The sequence below is a fragment of the Helianthus annuus genome, chromosome 13 (assembly GCF_002127325.2).
Source record: "Helianthus annuus cultivar XRQ/B chromosome 13, HanXRQr2.0-SUNRISE, whole genome shotgun sequence".
Taxonomy (NCBI): Eukaryota; Viridiplantae; Streptophyta; class Magnoliopsida; order Asterales; family Asteraceae; genus Helianthus; species Helianthus annuus.
In genome coordinates, this window is record NC_035445.2 from 53433573 (window position 1) to 53459817 (window position 26245).

At 35.6% G+C, this 26245-nt stretch overlaps 1 long non-coding RNA gene across 6 annotated transcripts; it reads left to right on the forward strand.

Annotated features, from left to right (window-relative positions):
* Positions 1 to 20939: 20939 nt before the first annotated feature.
* Positions 20940 to 25111, forward strand: LOC110897848. 6 transcript variants are annotated; one of them, XR_002569031.2, is made up of 10 exons: positions 20940 to 21268; positions 21407 to 21508; positions 21629 to 21689; positions 21769 to 21844; positions 22017 to 22112; positions 22286 to 22451; positions 22853 to 23494; positions 24339 to 24454; positions 24514 to 24649; positions 24905 to 25111. It is a non-coding gene; the product is annotated as an uncharacterized LOC110897848 (long non-coding RNA). The 6 variants fall into 6 exon arrangements; XR_002569030.2 differs by having other exon boundaries at positions 22853 to 23210; positions 23290 to 23494; positions 24339 to 24649; XR_002569029.2 differs by having other exon boundaries at positions 24339 to 24649.
* The last annotated feature ends 1134 nt before the right edge of the window (positions 25112 to 26245 follow it).

The window sequence follows — 26245 nt, forward strand, 5'->3', positions numbered from 1 at the left end:
AAATTGTTTCAAGCTCTCAAGAACACCCAAAATTCATCTCCAAAGTGTATGTAACCGAATGGGAATGATTGGACTTGAAAGGGCATCATAAATCCGCATTAAAAGGTGGAAGTTACACATTTACGTAGGTCAGCGCCGTAAGCTACGGTGGCCACCGTAGCTTACGGTGGCTTGGAATGGCTTACGGTGACAAAAAGTGCCAGTGAGCACCGTAAGCTACGCCAATGGCCGTAGCTTACGGCAGGCTTCAGCCTGAAAACTTGTTTTCAGCATAACTTTTTCGTTTCAACTCCGTTTTCTTCACCGTTTTCGCCTACGTTCTCGTAATTTCGTCCTCTATCATGCTATCCTCTTAATTCTTCAATTCCAAAATTTATTTTTTCATTTATTCTCCGTGTTCCTTCCATTTTAAGTTCCATTTGCACCTGCACGTCCAAACAACTAGTAGTTACCAAGTTCAAACAATTAAACGTGTAAAGCATGGGATTTTAATATTTTTAAGGCACTTAAGGGTTGTCCTACGGACCACCCGTCACATCCCCACACTTACCCGTTGCTTGTCCCAAGCAACTCATTCACTAACCATTTCAAAAGCACAAGCGATCAACATGCAAACCAAGCTAAAATGTACCGTCCTTTTACTAACTTTTTATCATACCACAAGACACACCCCTCACAACAACTCTCGGTGACAAGTAATATTAGCAACATTATGCTAACACGCTCAATGCAAGTGTGTGATTATGCGACAATAAGCTTGTATACAAATCAAGTTTCCTCCTATCAAATACCTAGCATGCTTATGAATCAAAAGGACTTACAGGTTATAACGGGGCTATGTGTAAAGGTAGGAAAATGGTGGGATATATATGCAAGAGCTAATTGATTTGACCCGGTTTTATTTCTACTACTAAACAGAGCAAACATCAACTATATACACAACTTCTCAACATTCTCAACTACTATTGCAACTAAATACTTCTTTTTTTTTGTATTTTTCTCATATTTTTCTCTTTCTTTTTTTTTCTTTTCTTTCTTCTTTTTTTTCATTTTCTTCATAACACATAAAACTCAACAATATATACAAGAACATCAACAATCACAAACTAAATTCCTAAACTGAGTCGTTTCAATAGGTAAAGTTTTTTTTTTTTTTTTTTGTAAGAAGTAGGTTTGGGTCACAACCGAATAGTATAAGGCTCAAACATGGCTTTCTAAAGACCAAACCCCCACCCCTCACAATACCAAGCTCATATATGTAACGTATGAGGTCCAACCCCCAATTCCCCCACTCTCACACATTCGGACGAAGCTACCTAAAAATCCCTATCATTTTCACAAGCATGCTAATCCTAGGCTTCAACAAGAATTCGTACACAAGTTCTATTAACACAATACAAACACCGCCACTCAAAACAAAGAAATATTCTCTAATAATCATATGTGGCTCAAACACTCACCAAGAAATGACTAGAAAGGGGTGTCGGTGTGTCAAATGGAACAATATCAAGTTTTCAAATTTTTGACACTTTTACTTGGTTTCACAAAAAATATTAACTTCTCAAAAATTTCCCCCCATCCCCACACTTGGGATACATTGTCCCAATGTATGGTTTTGAGGGAAAGATCGCTTTCAACAAAAACACCAACATTTGCTTTACATCTCGAACCCCAAATTTCTTTTTTTTTTATTTTTTATTTTATTAACTAATACCAATATTTTAATACTAAAGAACATAACAAGACTAAGGAAAGAGTACATTGACCTGGTAAAGTTTGACACAACAGATGTTGTAGATAATCCGACTTCCTATCATCACCTTCACACAACTCTCCGCACATCTTCCCTACACTTATCTAAAAACACCTTGGGTTGCCTCCCAAGCAGCGCTAAAGTTTAGGTCTTCAGCCCGACCGTACCTGATATGTCTCAAGGTGGTCTCAATGCACATTTACCTTTTTTGTTGCTGATGTAAGCACGGTGTTTGATTCTTCTATTGTGTGTGTGCTTTGTCACGTCCCATCTTTCTTTGCAAAATTCTTTAAATCCACATTTTCCTACCGAATTTCCAACAAATGCTCGGTAGTTTACTCTACACTTCACTACTTCGTTTTCTGTGCCCAACAAATCCAAACTCTCCCATAAACATAACTTATGAATGAAATCTCCCACATCATGAAGTGCCACCTTCCTAGTTTCTAAACATGCATCCTTAACACTCTTGGTTTCCATAACCACCACAGCCGGAGAGTTGTAATCAACTTTGATTGGTTCATCAAGTAAAAGGCCCTCAACTTTGCTCTCCATAGGTGGTTCCTCCACAATAATTTCAATTGTATATTCCTCATTTGGCCCTAATAATTCAGTTTCAAGTTCGGGAGGACTCACAACCTTTTCTTCTACATCACCCATAGGTGTCATTTGTTCAATCTGCACATATATCCAGTGTTGTTTTGCTTGACGTTTTTCCAATATCGATGTCCCTGGCCTCATCTCTTTCACCTCTTTTGGTAACAAATCATATTTCCATTCCAAAAGTTCTACTCGTTCTTCCATTGACAAATGAGGTTTTATTAATTCTTTTTCAACATGAACCATGTGTCTCTTTCTCATCACCTCGTCAAGACTTTCAGATTTATGTGACTGATAGTGCAAAGTAGGTTGTTGGGTTACCCATTCATAACCATACTGATCAAATGTATAATGAGCATGATAATAGTCTTGATCGTACATCTGAGGGCCTTCATATGAAAGTTGGGAATATTCATAATAATCACCGTAATCGTACTTCTCTTGGTAACTCATTTTTTTTTAATCCCCTTAATGTTCGCTCAATTTCCGGATCAAACGCCAATGGTGATAGCTTGTGAGAGCTCCTAGTACGCATGCACCTGTCAATACCTACACACTAACATACCCAGCGTAAACCAGAAAAATAACAAACTTAAAAAGAAAAAAAATAACACACGTTGCGCACTACTCCCCGGCAACGACGCCAAAATTTGACGTGATGTCGTGGTCACAATCAAATTTAATCCAATTACTACTAAATAGATAGTGGCAAGTGGGTATCGAACACAGGGAGTTTGTGGAATATGTGTTATTTGAAGGTTTATCTAAGTTAACTAAAATTACACTAATTGCAATGAAAATAAAGTTCAAGAGTTGGTTTGATTGATTTGAGTTTTAAAACTAAGATTACTATTCTAATTGCAAAATGAAAGTGTTGCTTGTAAACAAATTAGAGACAAATGACCATCTTTAGTTTCCGGTTTGCTTCGACATTTATGCTATCATTTCACTAGAAAGAACTACATAGACATAGTTCATGTGTGTTTAATTGCAGTGATGAAAGGGAACTAAGTACTCAGATTCCTAGAACGTGAGGTTGTTACCCGATGACCAATTAACCCTTACCCAATCCTAATTCTACCCATGATATCTCGATTGCCAACGGCACCAAGAACATATGGTTTCAAACTAGATTAACATAAGAATCAACAATTTACAAACAATCAAGCACACACCATAACAAATAAATCATAAAGACAAAGTTTGTTATTCTAGAAATAAGGAATTCAAGTACAAAGTCTTACATAACCTTCAACCAAAGATGATCACCATAAGTTTAGACACTCATGACTTGGACAATCATCATCACATACATATCAATGTTCATAGGAATTAAAAACACTAACAAGATGTTTAGAAATTGTTTCAAGCTCTCAAGAACACCCAAAATTCATCTCCAAAGTGTATGTAACCGAATGGGAATGATTGGACTTGAAAGGGCATCATAAATCCGCATTAAAAGGTGGAAGTTACACATTTACGTAGGTCAGCGCCGTAAGCTACGGTGGCCACCGTAGCTTACGGTGGCTTGGAATGGCTTACGGTGGCTTTAAACTGTCATACGGTGACAAAAAGTGCCAGTGAGCGTCGTAAGCTACGCCAATGGCCGTAGCTTACGGAAGGCTTCAGCCTGAAAACTTGTTTTCAGCATAACTTTTTCGTTTCAACTCCGTTTTCTTCACCGTTTTCGCCTACGTTCTCGTAATTTCGTCCTCTATCATGCTATCCTCTTAATCCTTCAATTCTAAAAATTTATTTTTTCATTTATTCTCCGTGTTCCTTCCATTTTAAGTTCCATTTGCACCTGCAGGTCCAAACAACTAGTAGTTACCAAGTTCAAACAATTAAACGTGTAAAGCATGGGATTTTAATATTTTTAAGGCACTTAAGGGTTGTCCTACGGACCACCCGTCATTATTCCATTATTACTTGTAAGTTCATGACCCTCCTTGAATGTTCATAACATAAAGTTTAGTGGTGAACATCTAGAGGTACCTAAATGGAAGACTTGTTATTCCTACCTCCTACATGACTTCCATAATACAAAGAGGTTCCTAAATGATGGATTTATCCTCTTACCTCCTACTTGACCTATATGATATAATATACACTACATACTACTTATATGTATATTCCAAATAATCGAACCTTTGATGACGAATTTGTGTTCATTTGTCAAGGTGTTTGATTACATCATCTAAAACATTATGTGTTAAAGAGGATTACTTTTGCATATGTACATTCCATATTCCTTTTAAATTCCAAATCTCGACTCTAAACATACCTTGAACTTTAACCCTTATACATTTGTCCTCCCAATCTCATACACTCGTCAACACTTGGATAATCGGAAGAATTAGCAATATTGTGAGTATACTTGACCCATTTTACTGTTTTCACACTTTTGGGTGTAACATGTTTTATATACAAAACACACTTATTATACATATTCCTATGCAAATACATAAACAAACAATCCAATACATGCTTACTATTTATTATGCTTGATTCATGTTTTCTGGGTGATTCTTATGTGATGAACTTTAGTATTAAACTACACTTTTAAAACATGTGGTAGGTTTAACGATGATGTTAGTGATGCATGGTGTCGCAACCCCCGTCCCCTATCTGTCCCGGGCACGGGCGGCCGCGAGATCAGTTTCGGTGGTATCAGGGTTTATCAATTTGGTAGCGAAAATTACATCAGGATCGTAGTTAGGAAATATTTTATCAGAGTAAAACACCACATTTTATATAAATAAGTATATTGGGATAAACCCAAGTTTTTATTACAAACGGATTTGTAGGGGTAAACCTTATTTTATTGAAATAAAACATCTTCTTTATTTAGGTAACTTTTATAGCCACTTTTCCAAGCCTTCAGTGTTGCCCAGCTGGCTTCTATTTGGCTTTCACATTTTTGTTAACTGAAACGCGTTTAAAAACATTTTGTCAGTGGGAAATACTGGTGAGTGAATCCCAGTTTAATCAAGAAGAGTTTTATCAATTTATAGTATTGAGAGCGATTACAGTGTTTATATCTACACAATTACTCATTCAGTACTGTCAATCCTGACTGGTGGGTCATATTACACATTGGCTAACTCTTTGTCCAATGGTAACGTGTTCCACATTTTGTATACAAAACCCCAACATACCGGTAGTAATTGAAGAATTTCAAAGGCTCAATCACTGCTAATTGTAATTTAAAATAGATAAAGGTTTTATAAAAACAGTTTACAAAAAGCAGATTACTCACATTGCTGTCTTAGGGTTTTTTTAAGGATTTCCTGGTGATTATCTATTAATTACACAAATGCACACGCATTAGTATAATAACCCAATATTTACATTAGTAATACCCTCCCCGAGACGGTGTTCCAACGACTACGTCGGGCAGAACCTCGACAGCCGTTACGGAACCCTGGATCAATCGGGCAGCGTATCTAATACGTAACCGGGGGTTATGATACTTACAACGAGGCAGGGCTTTGCTAATTACGGGGTATAATACCCGATTTTATAGTTGCTATAGTATAGAATTGAGAGAGAATTTCCGTTTTTGAACATCGACAACTGAAGGCCGATGCTCCCAATTTAAAGGAGCTGATCTATGGTTCCTCGCGGGCCACGTAAGAAGAAGGCCAAGCCTTCGTGGCCCGCGACCTAGGGTGAGTAGGGCCTAGCTATGACTGGTCAGCACTATAGGTTCGACACACAGCCCAACACGTGGCAACAAGAGGTTTCTCCTGGTGGCCTATCTGTCGCGACCCGCGTAAGACCAAGGGGTGGTCTTCGCGGCCCGCCAAGGACTAATAAAAATTGTTTTTATTTTATTTTAAATTATATAAAGGTATTTAGGGCCAAATTTCGTATTCGGGGGGACATTTTAAGACATATAGGGACATTTTAAATATTTTATAAGTGTCAGAAATATTTTGGAGGGTTGTTATATCCTCCCCACCTTGTTTTAGAACTCGTCCTCGAGGTCTACTGGAATATGTGTGGATATTTCCTTTGCATTTCTGATTCAAGCTCCTATGTGTACTATGGTCCTCTTTTGGAATCCCATTTCACTTTGACTAGAACTAGTCTCTTGTGTTTAAGGTTCTTGACTTTTCTGTCTTCGATCTGTAGAGGTCTTTCTACAAATTTCAACTGTTCATTTACCTTTATATCCTTAAGAGGCACAACGAGTGATTCATTAGCTAAGCATTTCTTGAGATTAGATACATGAAATACATCATGTATTCCTGCCATTTCCTCTGGCAGTTGTAGCTGATAGGCTACAGGTCTTATTCTTTTGATAACCTCAAAAGGTCCAACATACCTGGGGCTTAGCTTTCCCCTTTTGATGAATCTTACCACTCCTTTCCAAGGAGAGACTTTCAATAACACCTTGTCTCCTACCTGAAATTCCAACGACTTTCGTCTGTTATCAGCATAACTCTTTTGTCGATCACGTGCTGCTTTCAGTCATTCCTTAACTTGAATGATTTTGTCCGTTGTTTCTTGCACTATTTCAAGTCCGGATAGCTGCTTTTCTCCAATTTCTGCCCAACAAACTGGGGTTCGGCACTTTCGTCCATAAAGTGCTTCGAATGGTGCAGCATTGATACTGGTATGATAGATGTTATTGTAAGAAAATTCTATTAATGGTAAGTGATCGTCCCAATTACCTCCGAAATCAATTACACAAGCTCTAAGAATGTCCTCCATGGTCTGAATTGTCCTTTCACTTTGTCCGTCTGTTTGAGGATGATAAGCTGTGCTTAGATTTAGCTTGGTTCCCATTGCTTTTTGGAAACTTGTCCAAAAATGAGAGGTAAAACAGCTATCTCTATCAGACACAATTGATAAAGGAATTCCATGTAAGGAAACTATTTCATTTACATACAATTTAGCTAATTGTTCCATACTGAAAGTTTCCTTCATTGGTAGGAAATGAGCAGACTTAGTTAGTCTGTCTACAATCACCCAGATTGTATCATTACCTTTCCTTGTTCTGGGTAATTTGGTAATAAAATCCATTGTTATTAATTCCCATTTCCACACTGGCATCTCTAACTGTTGCAGTAAACCTGAGGGTTTCTGATGTTCAGCTTTAACTTGTGAACAAGTTAGACACTTAGAAACATAAGCTGCTATATCTTTTTTCATTCCTATCCACCAGAAATATACGGTGGCGTAGGTTTCCAAATTTGGGTATCCATATTCTTTTCTTATGGAATCTCCAAATTCCATCTGTACCTTGTTCTAGTTCCTTAATCATTCCTTTTCAATTTCTCAGTATCATCCTTGATTACTGATTCTTGTGCTTTTCTAATCTGTTCATTTAAATCTACTTGTAGATTTAATTTAAGAGAACGTATTCTTTTTGGCTTTTCGTGATACTTTCGACTTAAAGCATCGGCTACTACATTTGCCTTTCCCGCATGATACTGGATATTACAATCATAATCACTAAGTATCTCCATCCAGCGTCTTTGTCTCATATTTAGCTCTTTTTGCCCGAAAACATACCTTAAACTCTTATGGTCAGTAAAAATGGTAAACTTACTACCGTATAGGTAATGTCTCCAAATCTTAAGGGCAAAAATTATGGCTCCTAATTCCAAATAATGGGTTGAATAATTTTCTTCATGATTCTTAAGTTGTCTAGAGGCGTAAGCTATAACCTTTTGGCGTTGCATCAACACACTTCCATAACCTAACTTAGAAGCGTCACAATAGACTACAAAGTCTTCAGTTCCTTCTGGTAACGCTAGTATGGGTGTATTAGTTAATCTTTGCTTAAGAATTCTAAAGGCTTCTTCCTGTTTTGGTCCCCATTTAAACTTAATAGATTTACAGGTTGGCTCATTTAAAGGAATGGCTATTCTAGAAAAATCTCGAATAAACCTTCTATACTAACCGGCCAATCCAAAGAAACTTCTAACCTCAGTTGGTGACTCAGGGGTTTTCCATTTAGTAATCGCCTCGATCTTGGTGGGATCCAAATGAATTCCTTCATGATTGACTAAATGCCCAAGAAACTGTACCTGTTCTAACCAAAACTCGCACTTCGAAAATTTTGCATAAAGCTTTTCTTTTCTCAATAAACTTAGAAGTGCATGCAGATGCATTGCGTGTTCTTCTTTATTCTTAGAGTAAATGAGAATATCATCTATAAATACAATTATGAATTTATCCAAATATGGCTTACATATTTGGTTCATTATGTCCATAAATGCGGCTGGGGCATTGGTTAAACCAAATGGCATGACAGTAAATTCATAATGGCCATACCTTGTTCTAAATGCGGTCTTAGGAATGTCCTCTTTCTGAACCTTTAATTGATGATATCCTGACCGTAAATCGATCTTTGAGAAAAATCGAGCTCCTTGCAACTGATCAAACAAATCATCAATTCTCGGCAATGGGTACCGATTTTTAATCGTGACCTTGTTCAATTCACGGTAGTCAATGCACATACGCATTGATCCGTCTTTCTTCTTGACGAATAAGATTGGTGCTCCCCATGGCGATGAACTTGGCTGTATGAATCCCTTCTCCAGTAGTTCGTCTAACTATTTCTTCAGTTCTTGCATTTCTGCGGGTGGCAAACGATAAGGGGCTTTGGCGATTGGTGCTGTTCCTGGTAGTAGGTGAATTCTGAATTCAACTTCTCTGTCTGGCGGTAGTCCTGGTAGTTCTTCTGGAAACACATCTGGAAACTGAGACACTACTGGGATATCTTTTAGTTCTTTTCCTTTAGTGTTAGTGATTATAGAAATCAAATACACTAATGATCCTTTTCTTATATAACTTGCTATTTTCATCACAAAGATGAATTTTGTGGATCTAGAGGGCTTATCTCCTTTAATTGTGATCTTTTCACCCTTTGGTGAATTTACTTGAATCGACTTTTGATCACATAAAATACTGGCTTTATTGGCTATTAACCAATCCATTCCTAGTACAACATCAAATCCTGCCAGATTCATTGGATAAAGGTTTGCAATAAACTTTTGATTTAAAAATTCGATTCTTGCTCCCTACATGATTTCAGAAATCTTAATGTTTTTCCCATTTGCTGTCTCTACTTGACATTCTTGTGGGAGTTTAGTTAATGGTCGATTGAGAAGTTTGCAAAACGAAGTATTAATAAAACTTTGGTTTGCACCAGAGTCAAATAAAAATTTAGCAAAAACATCATTAACTAAAAACGTACCGGCTGTCACATCTGGAATCATCTTAGCTTCTTCTGCGGCTAGAACAAATGCTCTAGCATTTTTAGTATTCTTGTTGTTCATGGCTGGAGCTAGTTTCGGACAGTTTGGCTTGATATGGCCTTGTTCTCCACAGTTGTAGCATATCCTGTTGTTAGGTTTCTTCATGCAGTCTTCTTCCTTGTGTCCAGATATTTTGCAAAAATTGCAATATATTGAGCATCTTCCAGAATGCTTCCTTTTGCAATACTTGCAGTAGGGTGCAGAAATAGAACCTACATTTTTCCCACGACTGGAATTTCCGTAACGAAATTCTTGGGTAAGTTTTTGAGCTAAGTTCCTCCTCTAATTTTCTTCTTGTGTACGCGCTAACTCATCAGTCAAGGTATTTGTTAGTTCTACAGCTTCTTCTATAGTTTGAGGTCAGCCGCCTTGACTACATGCCTAATCTCACTGATTAATCCCCAAATGTAACGGGAGATTAATAATGGTTCAGGTGATGCAAGGGTTGGCCCTATTCTGGCGTACTCAAAGAATAACGTAGTGTAACCCTTACTATCCACCCCAGTCATTCTAAGGTTTAAGAACTTATTTGCTATCTGTTCTTTTTCATTGGGAGGGCAGAATTTCCTTTCCACCATATTCTTAAATTCCTCCCATTCCATATTATATATCCTGTCACTTCCCTTGGATTGGAGGATAGTGTTCCACCATTCTAAGGCTGAGTTCTTAAACAGATTGGAGGCAAACATTATCTTATCCTCTTCCGCACACTTGCTTATTTTTAAGACTGCCTCAGTCTTTTCTATCCAGCGTAAGGCTGCAACGGCCCCTTCATTGCCCGAGAATTCCATTGGTTTACAGGACCAGAATTCTTTATATGAACAACCATAAGACATGGTTCTTCTTCTTTTGGGAATGGGTACTTGAAGTATGGGTCCATTGTTTACGCTGTGTTCTGGTTCAGTGGTTCGTTTACTATCACGGTTACTTTTATTATCCGCTTCCTTAACCGTTTTAATAATATACGGCATCGCATCTATAATTCCTTGTGCCACTATGTGTTGGATGGCACTGTTATCGACTTGGTTTCCATTGTTATTGTTGTTCGGGTTATCGTTATTCGGGTTATTGTTATCTGGTTTTCCTAATTCACTTCGTTGTCCATCTAAATTTTAAACATTTGCCAATTATTAATATTACAAAATAATATTTACTGCAAACAGTCACACAACACACATATTGATCAAAATCGTCGAACATTGCGACTTACTCTATTTTATACTATGCATCCATATATTTTACAGTACAACTGAAATTGAAATTACACTACTATTAGGCATCCGTAGCTATTGTCTAGTTTTTTTTTTTCAAACATACACACATATTATATATTATTATTATTTTATTATTATTATTACTACTATAACAATCACTGATATGGGTTCATCCAGAACTCCATATTACGCTCGTCATACTTCCAGACGAGTCGTTCTCCGATCTGCCTCATCCTCTCGCTACCTTCTAAAATCTCCTCACTAAAGGTTCGGGGCTCTTGTACATTCTCTGCACTCATTGGGGGTGCAGGAGCTGGTACTGGGTTTGGGAACTGGGGCATGGGTTCCTGGTAAGGATATGGATTCTCTAAAATTTCCCTAATGTATTGGTCATTATCATAGTAGGGATCTAGAGGGTCCAAATTTGGGTAGGCTGCTAGGTTCGGCATGGGTTCGTCTTCTAGTATTGGGTAGCGTTGTTGGTAATCCTATGGTCGTCTAACCACGAGTCGTAGTCTGGGTCTAAGGGATTGGGTGCTGGTATTCTAGGTATCTCTGCTGGGTCAAGGTCAGGCATTGGGATTTGATTTTCTGAGTTGACTTCATCTTCCATTGGTTGTGTGGGAAACAATGGTAAGGGCTGGGGTGCTATGAGTTGCTCCAGGTTTGGGTCGACAACTGTGGTTGCTAGGATATGGAAATTTGCTAAACTCCTATTGAGCATATCCTGGGTGTGAGCATCTGTTTCTCTCTTAATGGCTGCTAAAGCTCTTTGTTGTTGTAACTTTTTCATCCTCTTCCTACGTTCATGCGCTCCCCTACTGAACCTCCTCTCTTTTTAGGAGGGAATGGCTCTTCAGACTGAGCCTTAAACACGAATATCCCATCTTCATTGTCAGCTGAATACCCTGAGAGGGTAGGCTGTGAGGAGGTGCCTTCACTCCTAGGTGACCTGGACAACTGACAGTAGGCGTCGGAAGGTCCTTGGTCGCTCATACTGTAAACTAACAAATAGTCAAATAACACACAATAATAATATACAGATATGCACGTAGTTCCGTAATTAATTTCCTAACATATTTTTGGTGTCAGCAGAACACTTCTGTGGCTGAATCAGTGGCTTAGCTCTGATACCACCTTCTGTCGCAACCCCCGTCCTCTATCTGTCCTGGGAACGGGCGGCCGCGAGATCAGTTTCGGTGGTATCGGTGTTTATCAATTTGGCAGCGGAAATTACATGAGGACCGTAGTTAGGAAATATTTTATCAGAGTAAAACACCACATTTTATATAAATAAGTATATTGGGATAAACCCAAGTTTTTATTACAAACGGATTTGTATGGATAAACCCTATTTTATTGAAATAAAACATCTTCTTTATTTAGGTAACTTTTATAGCCATTTTCCAAGCCTTCAGTGCTGTCCAGCTGGCTTATATTTGGCTTTCACATTTTGTTACCTGAAACGCGTTTAAAAACATTTTGTCAGTGGGAAATACTAGTGAGTGAATCCTAGTTTAATCAAGAAGAGTTTTATCAATTTACAGTATTAAGAGCGATTACAATGTTTATATCTACACAATTACTCATTCAGTACTGTCAATCCTGACTGGTGGGTCATATTACACATTGGCTAACTCTTTGTCCAATGGTAACGTGTTCCACATTTTGTATACAAAACCCCAACATACCGGCAGTACTTGAAGAATTTCAAAGACTCAATCACTGCTAATTGTAATTTAAAATAGATAAAGGTTTTGTAAAAACAGTTTACAAAAAGGAGATTACTCACATTGTAGTCTTAGAGTTTTCTTTAAGGATTTCCTGGTGATTATCTATTAATTACACAAATGCACACGCGTTAGTATAATAACCCAATATTTACGTTAGTAATACTCTCTCCGAGACGGTATTCCAACGACTACGTCAGGCAGAACCTCGACAGCCGTTACGGAACCCTGGATCAATCGGGCAGCGTATCTAATACGTAACCGAGGGTTATGATACTTACAACGAGGCAGGGCTTCACTAATTAGGGGGTATATTGCCCGATTATAGTTGCTACAGTATAGAATTGAGAGAGAATTTTCGTTTTTGAACTTCGACAACTGAAGGCCGATGCTCCCAATTTATAGGAGCTGATCTATGGTTCCTCGCGGCCCGCGGAAGAATAAGGTCATGCCATCGCAGCCCGCGACCTAGGGTGAGTAGGGCCTAGCTATGACTGGTTAGCACTATAGGTTCGACACACAACCCAACACGTGGCAGCACCAGGTTTCTTCTGGTGGCCTATCTGTCGCGGCCCGCGTAAGACCAAGGGGTGGTCTTCGCTGCCCACTAAGGACTAATAAAAATTGTTTTTATTTTATTTTAAATTAGATAAAGGTATTTAGGGCCAAATTTCGTATTCAGGGGACATTTTAAGACATATAGGGACATTTTAAATATTTTATAAGTGTCGGAAATATTTTGGAGGGTTGTTATACATGGAATCTAGTAGGATGCTTAGATACACACTTTAAATTTGTATTCTTATTGTATTGTATTTCATTATTCATGTTGTAATTGTTTCAAATCCTTGTAATTGACTCTTTAGAAATGAAATGAAAAACTTATTATTTAAATACTTGTCACAAATAGCGTTATGAAGTCTCTTGCAATCTATTTTGTCTCACTCCAATGTTTCCGCCATCGGTTGGGGTGTGACAGATTGGTATCAGAGCCATAACTATAGGGAATTAGGAAAAGTAGGAATGGTTTTACCTAGTCTATAGTTTTAGAGCCTTATTCTTATGTTTTGCTTGAAACTACATGCATGCCACTTTATGTGTTTCTTATTTATTCTCTTTGAGCCCTTTAAACATATATGTCGTTTTATCCTTATGTATTTTACTTGACATGCTATTCTTATGTGTTAATACATGTTTTTTTTATGTGTTAATATTTGTTTTAATATTTCATCTTTATGTACTATTCTTGAAATGTCTCTTACGTGTTGTTTTCTTGAAATGTTTTATGTGCTTATCCTTGATATTATTTATTTCGAACCAAAGTCTTTTTACACGTTTATCGAAACCACTCGTAATACACAAACGAGACGACTTCACCAAAATAGGCGTGAAACCCACAATTTGGTGAACAACTCTCAATCCATCTACTTTTTTTTTCTTTTTACATGAAATTAACCATCAAGTTAGGAGTGAAATCATCACCTTGATGGAGAAATTCAAATTTCAAATTCTAGTGGACTCTCGTCAAAGTGTTGAAATTAAATTTCGACCCGACGAGTACCAACCACACTTAGGATACGAAATCGTCAAGTTAGGGGTGAAACCCGCACCTTGTCGACTAGTTCCACTCTTTGATTTTTATAAATCCCGCCAAGTCTCAAAATTTCGATTGATATGGGACATGTAGTAACCGGAAGGGTAAATACCGTTAACCGACTTGTCGGCGAGAGTATTCCACCTATTAGGCCAAAGCATGCTCCTCAAATTCGAAAGACTTTTCGACCACTTTAGTTAGTCAAAGTTCCATTTCGGAACCATCCAAGTTTTAATCAAACCTATGTTTTACTATTATTAATCTTATGCGATGCAATTCTCTCTTTTCAAATTCGAACTTATTCTGAGATTATTTCCTTACACACATATCATACTAAATCTTTTCATATACTTAAACGTATTCCACATGGATGATTTTGAAAACGTCACCGATTAGATTTACATTTCTTATAACCACAAAATGGAGACGTATCATCGAGATAGGAGTGATTTCCTTACCTTGACGATTAACTCCACTCCCTCTTTTCTTAAAACGACCTCACCAACGAGTTAGGGGTGATTCCCTTCCCTAGGTGATCGTTACCAAAACTTTCCTTCAAAAATATTTTATTATGCAACCCCGATCATGTTTTATACCTAAATCATTTATCATTATTTAAAATACCTCCTTATATCAATTTCAAAATACATTGTTTTATCAAATGTATTCCTTATCCCATAATCTATTTCACGTAAATCACATACGCGAAATACTTAGTTATACCACCAACGTTTTGCTTCCCGATTTTCAAAATACAACGAAATGCTACCCATCAACTTAATCGGTCTAATGAACCTCTTGCCCACAAATTTCATACTTGACGTAATCACTAGAACACACTCACATTGTATCATTATACTAAGGACTTTCATCCTCAATCGAAAATCAAACCAACTTTTCTCACATTCCTATGAGATCTTAGAGTTATTATAAGATCGTTTTACTAAAACTACTTTCAGTGTTCATAAATCATTTTACTAAAACACTTTTCAATGATCACTAAGTTCATTATGCTAAATTTCTTTTAAGAATCAACGTTTTCACGAGAACTTCCAAATTTTAAATTTCTTATTCTAATGCAAGATTCTTTGAAATGATGCAAACTTATTATTTACAAAGAACTTTCTATACACCGCTCAATATGTCAATTAAATTCAAAATACGTGGGCAAGAAAACTTCGTAGGAACCGACAATTTTCAACGTACGTAAATTCTTTTAAAACAAGAGTAGCATTTCCGTTTTTTTACATAGTACATCTCACATAATCAATAGATGCTTTACAAACTTTTGACATCCACAAACTAGATTCTACATTACAAGTCAAACTCAATCTATTTTGATTTAATAAACTCAACGTTTTGCTCAAACAACTTTACGTGCATATCATTGTACATATTTTAGTCAATATCTCATGATAATTTCACTTAAACCGTTTGTTTTTACATACTCATCCTTTTGATTTTTTTTATATGCTTAAATTCGTTATGTTTCAAATAATACTATACATGCAATCATTATTATTCGTACTTGCACTCATACTCATAACAATACGTTTTATGCTCATATTTGTACTCATATTCATACCCATACGTTTTATGTTCATACTTTTACTCACATGCGTATTCATACCTAAACCTATAGTTATGCTCATACTTTTATTCATACTCATAATTCATACATTCATACCTGTGCGCGAGCGAAACCCAAGGGATTCGCTTACTTGGTCTCATACATACTAAAATGTAAATATACATTCTTATACGTTCTCATTTTTTTATTTTCAAATTATGTATACCCTGATTCATACACAACTAGTACAAGCTATGCGGATCATGCGACGATCAATATAATCACAAGTGCACACGAGATTATAGTGATAGGCGTATGAGGACCATAGAGTGTACTACTGTGTATGGTAAGACACGGAACATAACATGACGCGAATAACGAAACGTACGTAACGTGGTCAAAACATGGTGGATACGCTGCTGGTACTTCCTGTAGATAAGTGTTTTCATCATGTTACCAAACTTTCGTAAAACGTCCCATGTGAAAATCGGTGTTTTGCAGACCTTTTAGACCTAATACAAACTTTAACAACTCACAAACGCATTATATCCAATTATCCATGACGAGACCTTATTCTCAACACTCATGATCACATTGTATCCAACCTTCATACCATTCTTGTACTCGCATTCACCTACTAGATCGTTCGTTCACTCTCATACCTCTTTTGTTCCCAGTTATTCTTTGGTTTTTATATAAACCTCGTTTACAAGAAATTGGTTTAAACGCTCGAAACCTAAAATCCTTTTGCATTTAAAGCTTTCTTACAACCTACGAAGCGACCATACTTTTCATCCAAATGCATACCATTTTATACGAAAGTTTTCTTTCTTAGATAGCATATTTTAAAATACCTCTCCATTTGGATTATTTAAACTTGTTTAAGCCCACTTTGCCTATACACACATACACGTTTTACTTATGATTAATATCTCAAAACTTATTTTGAACAAACTCTTTTCACAACCCTATCCCTTTGTTCCTCAACGATTTTATACATCCTTCCCAACACGTCTCAAACTTCAAAATCTCAATTTTAGTCAATCATTCTTTTTAACCAAAATGTTTTTTTTTCAAAGTCTTCCTCTTGAATAAATTTCGGGACGAAATTTCCTAAAGGAGGGGAGACTGTAACGCCCTGCTTTTCCGCACTTTCCCTAATTAGAAAACTTGTCGTAATTCTACTTTTGGAAATCCGTCTCCTTTGTAATCGTAATTGATTTCAAGCCATTGTAAATCCGAGACTTCAGTTGTAGTAAAAAAATTGATCTTTTATATGAAATTCATGTTGTTTATACTTAACGCATACTTACGAAGATTAACTCGCAAACAACTACCATGTGTTCGTGATTCTTAAACAAACATTTGGTCACATTTTGCAAGACGCAAATTCATGTTCCTTACGCTTATTTGATACCTCAAGTCACATGTCATACATACTTGTTATATTGGTTTGTTACATATACTTATGGATAACATAATTTTTTTTACTCTTACTTTAATTCATGTTTAATATACCTTTAGGCCTTGATACATGTTCAATACACACTAGATATTGTAGGACATGTTAACCATATATAAAATACATCTTATTTATACATTTTACATCATTTAAACAACAAAAAAATATATATATATATAAAAGCTGCCAATCAGCCCTTGCAATTCAGCCATATATTGCTGAATTATCTATCTTTTTTATTGCTTAAACTCTCACCTACTTATATTAAATGCCAATCCAACTTAACCCTAATCCTTCCCGCTATAAATACCACTTATAACCAGCCTCCCTACCACTTTTGCAACACTAAAACACTCTCAAACTCTCTCCAAATCGCAGTTGATTCCATAAGTTCGAGCAGATTGATACCTTCACACAAAAGTGAGCATAACTCACTCATTTCTTATCCGTTTCACTTGATTCTTTTTCCTACTTCTTTGTATTGACCTTAGCTATGTTTCCATGGGTTTTCCCTGGAAAATTAGAGCCTAGAACGTTGCCAAAAGGGCTCCAAAGTTGACTGATTTTTTCTGTTCATGTTTCAATCTTTGATAAACTTGTTTAAACTTGAGGAAACTCATCTCAAACCTATGTCCTTATGCTTATAACCACATCTATGGTTAGTTAGGCTTAAAAACAAGGTTGAGACATTCAAAATCAGAGGTGTAAACCTCACAAACTTTTTGTTTTGTTCAAGGGTTTAACCCACAAGTGATGTTCAAGCCTTAAGCTTAATGAATGTGTGATTTAGGATTAGATTGGGCTATCCTACTTGAAAATCCACACATTGCTTAATGTTTTCTCTTAGGTTAGTTGTTCTTATTCCATTATTACTTGTAAGTTCATGACCCTCCTTCAATGTTCATAACATAAAGTGTAGTGGTGAACATCTAGAGGTACCTAAATGGAAGACTTGTTCTTCCTACCTCCTACATGACTTCAATGATACAAAGAGGTTCCTAAATGGTGGATTTATCCTCCTACCTACTACTTGACCTATATGATATAATATACACTACATACTACTTATATGTATATACCAAATAAACGAACCTTTGATAACGAATTTGTGTTCATTTGTCAAGGTGTTTGATTACATCATCTAAAACATTATGTGTTAAAGATGATTACTTTTGCATATGTACTTTCCATATTCCTTTTAAATTCCGAATCTTGACTCTAAACATACCTTGAACTTTAACCCTTATACATTTGTCCTCCCAATTTCATACACTCGTCAACACTTGGATAATCGGAAGAATTAGCAATATTGTGAGTATAGTTGACCCATTTTACCGTTTTCACACTTTTGGGTGTAACATATTTTATATACAAAACACACTTATTATACATATTCCTATGCAAATACATAACAAACAATCCAATACATGCTTACTATTTGTTATGCTTGATTCATGTTTTCTGGGTGATTCTTATGTGATGAACTTGTCATTAGCTTCGTACAAGCCTCCACTTAACATGTATAGCGCTATTGGAGTAACGCACCACCCTTGAACGAGAGTTCATGTTAGGTTTATTCATTCATACTTGCGTAAACAGAGGGTTGACTTGTAAATCGCATGCCAGTTTATACGTTAATCTTGATAACTAGGTTTGCCATGTGGATTGTTCCTTATCATTTTTATACTTATATACTACGCACCAAACTGGTATGCTTGCCAATACTTTAGTATTGAACTACACTTTTAAAACATGTTGCAGGTTTAACGATGATGTTGGTGATGCATGGAATCTAGTAGGATGCTTAGACACACTTTAAATTTGTATTCTTATTGTATTGTATTTCATTATTCATGTTGTAATTGTTTCAAATCCTTGTAATTGACTCTTTAGAAATGAAATGAAAAATTTATTATTTAAATACTTGTCACAAATAGCGTTATGAAGTCTCTTGCGGTCTATTTCGTCTCACTCCGATGTTTCCGCCATCGGTTGGGGTGTGACAACATACATGTATATTTTTTTAATTACATATAATCTGTTTTCCTTACATATACATCAACATATGTAATGTGGTACCCCATACGTAATAGGGTACCACATACGTAATATGATATAAACAAAAATACAATATTTCAAAATATACACATGCATTACCGACATGTTTATTGTTTTTTATTAATGCACATGTGCATTACCAACATTAACACAGTTACAACAAGTAAATATAACACCATCATCATGAGAATCACATAATCCGATCAACAATCATTATAGCACATATGCACCACCAACATATACTATACCAAACAACATATTACATCCTAAATTAATAAATATAACCATCTGTAATACATTATAAAATACCAATATATATGTTATTTCAAACTATGCACATGTGCAGTACCAACATTTCCTCTACCAAACAACATAATACATCATATATTCACGAACATGATCATTCGCCTCTGATAACGACAATTTTTGTTGCGATCTTCACCCTCATATTCTTAAGTTGCAAGTCTTGAATTTCTTTATCTTTGTTGAATATGCAGTCAAACTTCTCACCACTCCCTTTATACATCTCCATATGTCGCATAGCGAACACCCCGCAATCTGTGGATTAATAAAGAGATTTCGTTTACTTGTTTAATTTTTTCATAGTGATTTCACTCACTTGTCCTTCTCTTTATGCATTTTTTTCTTCTTGTGCACCTACATGTGATATATTTAATGTGTTTACATAAATGATATCAATTAAAGTGAAAGTAATAAAGGGACGCACATGTGCATAAACTCTCAACTGCATGATCGAATATTAGTCAACCTTTTTTTACCTCTTTGTTTAACCGTTGCATAATCATCTTCCATTGCATCCGGCATTTTTTTGACCCTTCATCCCTTGATTTCAAAACGTAAGTTACCTTCTTTGATTTTTTTTTTCCGTTATCGATCTACGATAATAAACAAAACAAAAAAAAACATATGATTAACAAACATACAATCTCAATGAATATGTGCATTAACATTAACTTTATCATTACTATATACACTATGCACATGTGCATCAACATAAATTACATTGTTAGCATATTCTAGCAAAATTCTGGCAAACTATGCACATGTGCATAACTATGCACATGTACAACAACATGAATGACCTTATTAACATATTCTGGAAAATTATGCACATGTGCCTAACTGCACATTTGCATCCATATGACTGACCAAATTGAAATAATTTGGCAAAATATGCATGTGTGCATAACTATGCACGTGCATTAACATGACTGGGCTTATCAACAGGTTTGCTTCGATAAAAAATAATAGACAAAACAAAAGTTACTTTCTTCGATTTTTACCTCTTTGTTTAACTGTCACGTAACCATCTTCCATTGCATGTCGCATAATCATCTTCCATTGCATCCGACATTTTTTTGACCCTTCACCCATTGACTTCAAAACAAAAGTTACTTTCTTCGATTTTTTTCCTATTGTTGATATACAATAATATACAAAAAAATAATAATAAAATAATAAAAAATAAGGTCAATAAACATAAATCTATATATATAATAAATAAATTAGATGTGGGACACGTGTCCTCTCCTGGTGCAACCATTTTGATGTTTTGGCGGGAAAATGAGGGAAAACACTTATTTTGCCATTTGGATCCCGCACTGGGTATCCATACCCGTATTTGACCAGAGTATATAATGAATGAGAAAACCCTAAATCTTCTAATCACTCATTTTTCACACCGCCATCCCCAAAACCAAGATTTCCTGTGTAGATCATGCCTTCTTGATTCATAAACCTCTTAATCGATTAAAGGTTGGATACCACGTGTTGCTCCATTTGATGATGTTATAACCCGAGATATAAATGTTTCTTTTCTTGTGTAAACCCTAGCATCGCCTTCTGCTTCAAGCATTTTCCCTCAATCGATTGTGTCTCCCAAACCCTAACCATTCAAATCCACTGTTTCATCTCTGCATCTTCCGTCGTTTTATCTCTTTCTACTTGAAAGAACCCTAGATATGTTTACTCTACGATTGAGAAAGAAACCTGGTAAGTTGTTTTTGGATCTTTAATATAATGTAAGTTTTTCATAACACAAGGCTAGGGTTTACATTCAATCCAGTGTTCTTCTATAATCTTCAGATTCTATTCTATTTGTTTTACTATTTGTTTCATTTATCTGAAAAGATTTTGCTTCAAATCTTGGAATCTTCAACTTTGGGAATCTAAATCAACTATTGGCCAGACCCAGTTCACCAAGAAGTATTTTGATGATACGTTTGAGCACAGGTGATGGTTTTTCACTTTTTATTTTGCTTAATATTATGGTTGTTTTGTCTATAATCGGTTAGTTTAGTTATTAAGATTCTGAATAATTTGTGATAATTGCTTTTGATTTGTGATTCATAGCCATGTTGTTCTTCCTCATCAAGTTGTGAAGGAATTTCTAAAGAATCGGCTTCTGTCCCAGGTATATTGTTTATTTTGATATGTTATTATTAGGGTTTGATATTTAATGATATGTGTGAATTTGTTGTCTTTCATTGAAGGTCAAAGAAACTCGATTTTTGTTATGGGTATACAAGGAATTGAAATAAGAAAATTTTAAAGCAGTTCGACTCTCAGGTTTCTTCTTTTTTTTTCCATTCGACCGATTTTTTTCGATTCATTAGTTTTCAATTTCAATAACGTTATTTTATGCCATTTTGATTATACCACGTAGCCCAAATAACCACTTACAAGTGTATAATTAAAATAAACTTAAATAATGTGACGTTGAATTACTCAAATATGGTAGGGTTGAAGGGTGGCAGTTCATTACCTGCAACCTTCCATGCAGCCATGATGGTATCCTTCTTCTCTAGACTCTGAGCCTGTGGATGATCATGATGTGGTATGTGTCTCCAAACGTGTTTAATTTAAAATGTTATTTAATAAAAATGTGTTTGGAGATCATTAGTTTGGTTTACGTAGTTTTCAAAAGTCCAAAAGTGATGTCTATTTTGGCAACATTACTTGAAGTTTCTACCATTGTTCAAGTTGTTTTAACCTTTGTCTACATTTCAGGTGAGTGTTATGGGTTGTTGGGCAATATGCAAGAGTAGAATTCAATTGGTGTTATCTGGGAAGAGAGTGATAGTGGACAACATTTTTGGTGAAATTCAATTTCTAAGATGTATAAACACTCTGACGTGTAGATGGGATAGGGAAGTGTAACTATGGGGCTGCTACGGTATGTCATCTAGGTGCTGGCTAGATTATCATTATACATATTTTTGGTGTGTTTAATATTATTTGCCATAAAAAAATACAGCACAGGCATTAATGATTGCACCCTTACTTTTTTCTAATTTGATTAAATCTTTGGTCTGATGATGTAAGTTTTTTTTTAATTTTAAAATATCATTCCTTTTCTTAATTACTCATTTGGAATTATATTTAATTCAATGTTGACCATTGTTATTTTCCATAAAGAAAGTCAGTGATCCACGATGTTGATAAATATATTCCTTTTATAATTCAACAATCACTTCAGTTTTTTCAAGTATTAGATAAGGTAATACGTAATGGGGCTTTATAAGTGCGTGAAAGGTTTTGATAACACCCCTACACCATCCCTTATGGGTATTATAGGGGCATGAAGATGGGCATTATATGGATGCGGATAACTTGCTGAGCTTAATGATTTCGATCAGTAATGCGCAGTTCAGCGGGTCAACTGATACATGGGTGTGGGTGGAGGATGCTGCAGGTGAGTTTCGGTGGCTTTGGTCAAGCGTGCTATTTATAAGGCCCGTAATGTCAATCCGATAAAGACGTTGGATTGGAATTGTTCGGCGCCCATCAAGTTAAGTCTGTTCGGCTGGAGACTAAGTTTGCGCAGGCTTCCTACGACGGATGAACTCATTAAAAGAAGAATTTGCTGGGGTCCGAATGGATGCTGTTTGTGCCAATCTGCAGAGGAATCGATATATCATATTGATTATATATAGTAATTTATTTGTATCACACATTTTTTTCTATTCTTGAAGTAATTTGTAATTTGTTTTAATTGATTTGAGTGCACACAGTTGTCTGCTGGTGCATTGAACCAATTCCTGCAGTTCTTCACGTCTAGAAAAAGAAAGATATGAATAGCATCCGCAGACACAAGGGGAAGATGGTGATTTTGAACAACATGGCCCTTGATATCAGTGGCAATGGCTAAAGGAGAACATTTTAACCAACAATGGCATTTTACACAACATCGATTCTCATAGTTTGAATCCCATTTCGGTTAGTTTTCTTTTCATGCTTTCTTTGTTTTTCTATTTTAACTAAATAATGATTGTGATTATATTGATTATTAGATTAATCTACTAAACCAAAATTAAATATGACATTGATGGAACATTACACTCGGACTTAAACAATTAAAAAAGCAAAATATGACATTGTTGATACTGGTTCATGGCCAATTTATAAAGTGAAAAGGAGGGAAGTTGAATTACTTGGTTTATGGGCCATGTGTAAGGGTGAGCAAACCTTATCTGTTAACCAATGTTTCATGCTACATGTAACAAGCTAACTGTTAACTATGTTTTCCCTCTTTCTGCAATATAGATAGGGTCCTAGATCATGTTAAGGAATATAAAGTTTCAATCTTTTTTGTTAATTAATTGGAATTGTTGATGAAGTTGTACATATTTAGTGTCATCTAATATGTGGGGTTGCTAAAAACCCTAAATATTAGGGCATTTGATCCAACTTATTTGTTATATTTATTACCCTCTTTATTAGGATTTATACAGTTGACCTTATGTATCAAAGAAGTTACTTTTGATTTTAATATTGATGTGTGGGTTTTTAATATCTGATGATATATAGGTGAGTTCATTAAGAAGTTCTATATTTGGTGAAGAAAATGTAATCAAATAGACAGTAATTTAAGATATGGTAAATACAAGTTTGACTTTTAAAGTCAAAGGGTGGAAACTAATATCAAAACAATTATAAATGTCTACTATTTTTACAATTTATCTAACATAAATCTTAGGATACTTGGAATGAATTGCTATATCTGGACTTGAAGTATAGGTAATTGAGAAATTGCAATTTTTTTCGTGTTTTATGACCGAAGGAATATGGAAATGTCGAATCTGCTCATGGGATAATCAGCGTAGAACATGTCTCACTCATGATAATCAGCATCCTAGGTGGCACTCGCGTATGCTGGCGAATGCGAAAACCGCAAAGGTATCTAGACCGTGTGGTTTATGATGAAAATGTGAAAGTTGCTCATCATGTTGTTACAGGACCAACATCATTTGCTCATGTCATTGAACTTGCAATATGCATCGTTAAGTAAATTGGGGGCAAGTATCATGTGTTTTTAATTATCACGACACGAGTCCGAGACACTTCTATGCTTATAGAATGCTCCAAAACAAAGTATGCACTTTGTCATTAACTTATCTAATACATCACATTATTTAAGTTTATTTTAATTATACACTTGTGTGTATTTTGAAATTAAAGTTATTCCTTAATTTATTGAATTTCTTAATTTATCCGTAAGTAAATTTACAATGCAGAGAATTCTATGAATCTCGGGTTCACTTACAATTACGCATTTGTTATCTAGATTATGGGTTATTATTTTTATTATTATTATTATTTATTTATTTATTTATTTATTTTTTGTAGTTTGCATCGGTTCCCGGTTGATGTTGTAGTGATGAAGTATGCTACAAGAATGGAGGGCCGCTTTCAACTCATCTAACGTTAAATTGTGCCCGTTTGTTATAAAGCACAACCCATTTCATTCATTAATATAACTTTGCATTTTTTATTTATACACTTTAGATTTATATAATTTAAAATGATTTCAAAGGTATGGCTTATCAGATGAAATAAGTTTTCAAATGGGTCAACCCGACATGCCCGTTTCGACCCTAGCATGTCTTAATCTGTTACCCATCATAACCATCCTGCTACCTCTAGCATGAACGTTTATATTGAAATATTAAGATATTTTTTATATTGAAATATTACTGATGCTGTAGTCGTGCAACGGATTCTAAATCCTACCTTATTCATTCCTGAGTTGGACCATCACTCATATTGGAAAGACAACAGGTGAGTGAGATTATAGAATGAGTTGGGAGGGGGTAAACCGATTTGGCAATATTCTAATAAGGATTCGCAGGTTTGTTATTACCTCAAATTTTATTCAACTTGTGATGGATACTTGATATGATGGTGAATTGGTGATCAATGATTAGATGTATGGGGCATGCCAGTTTGGTAATACCTTTTTTATATGAAAATAAAAGAGTAAAACGTTGGGAGACCAATTGAGCACTTTCTTAGCTTTTGACGTGTTTCTTTACGCTCTTCGTCTAGCCTTGGCTATGAGATCTTGTGATTGGAGAATTTCCCGCTGACAAAGGTCAAAGGCATGGTCCGCAACAAGCAAATTCTATTGTTAAATTTTTCCAAAAATCCAATAAGTCAATAAGTTGTTTCAAAAAGCTTAGCCAAACATACCCTTATAACATAAATAACTAAGCTAATAAAAAATATGACGTTTGAAAACATGTCTTTTTATTTGATTCAAAGACACACTTAAAAGGTTATTAGCTTTACACGAAAACTATGAATACACATGGAGACAAAGTTAGGATACTGATGAAACGGAACAAATAAATTATTGTGGGGAGGGAAAGAAGATACTAATGACTTTGAAAATGTTGTTTATGTACTTTTTATTATTGAAAACTAAATTTTCCTAGCCCGGGATGTTCCCGGGTGATAGCCTAGTTATCAATATATATGTGCATTAACGTTAACTTTATCATCACCATATACACTATGCACAAGTGCATAAACATAAACGACCTTGTTAACAACATATGCATCAACTTTATCATCACTACATTAACTATGCACATGTGCATCAACATAAACGACCTTGTTAACAATCTATGCATCAACTTTATCATCACCATATTAACTATGCACATGTGCATACCTATGTGCACATGT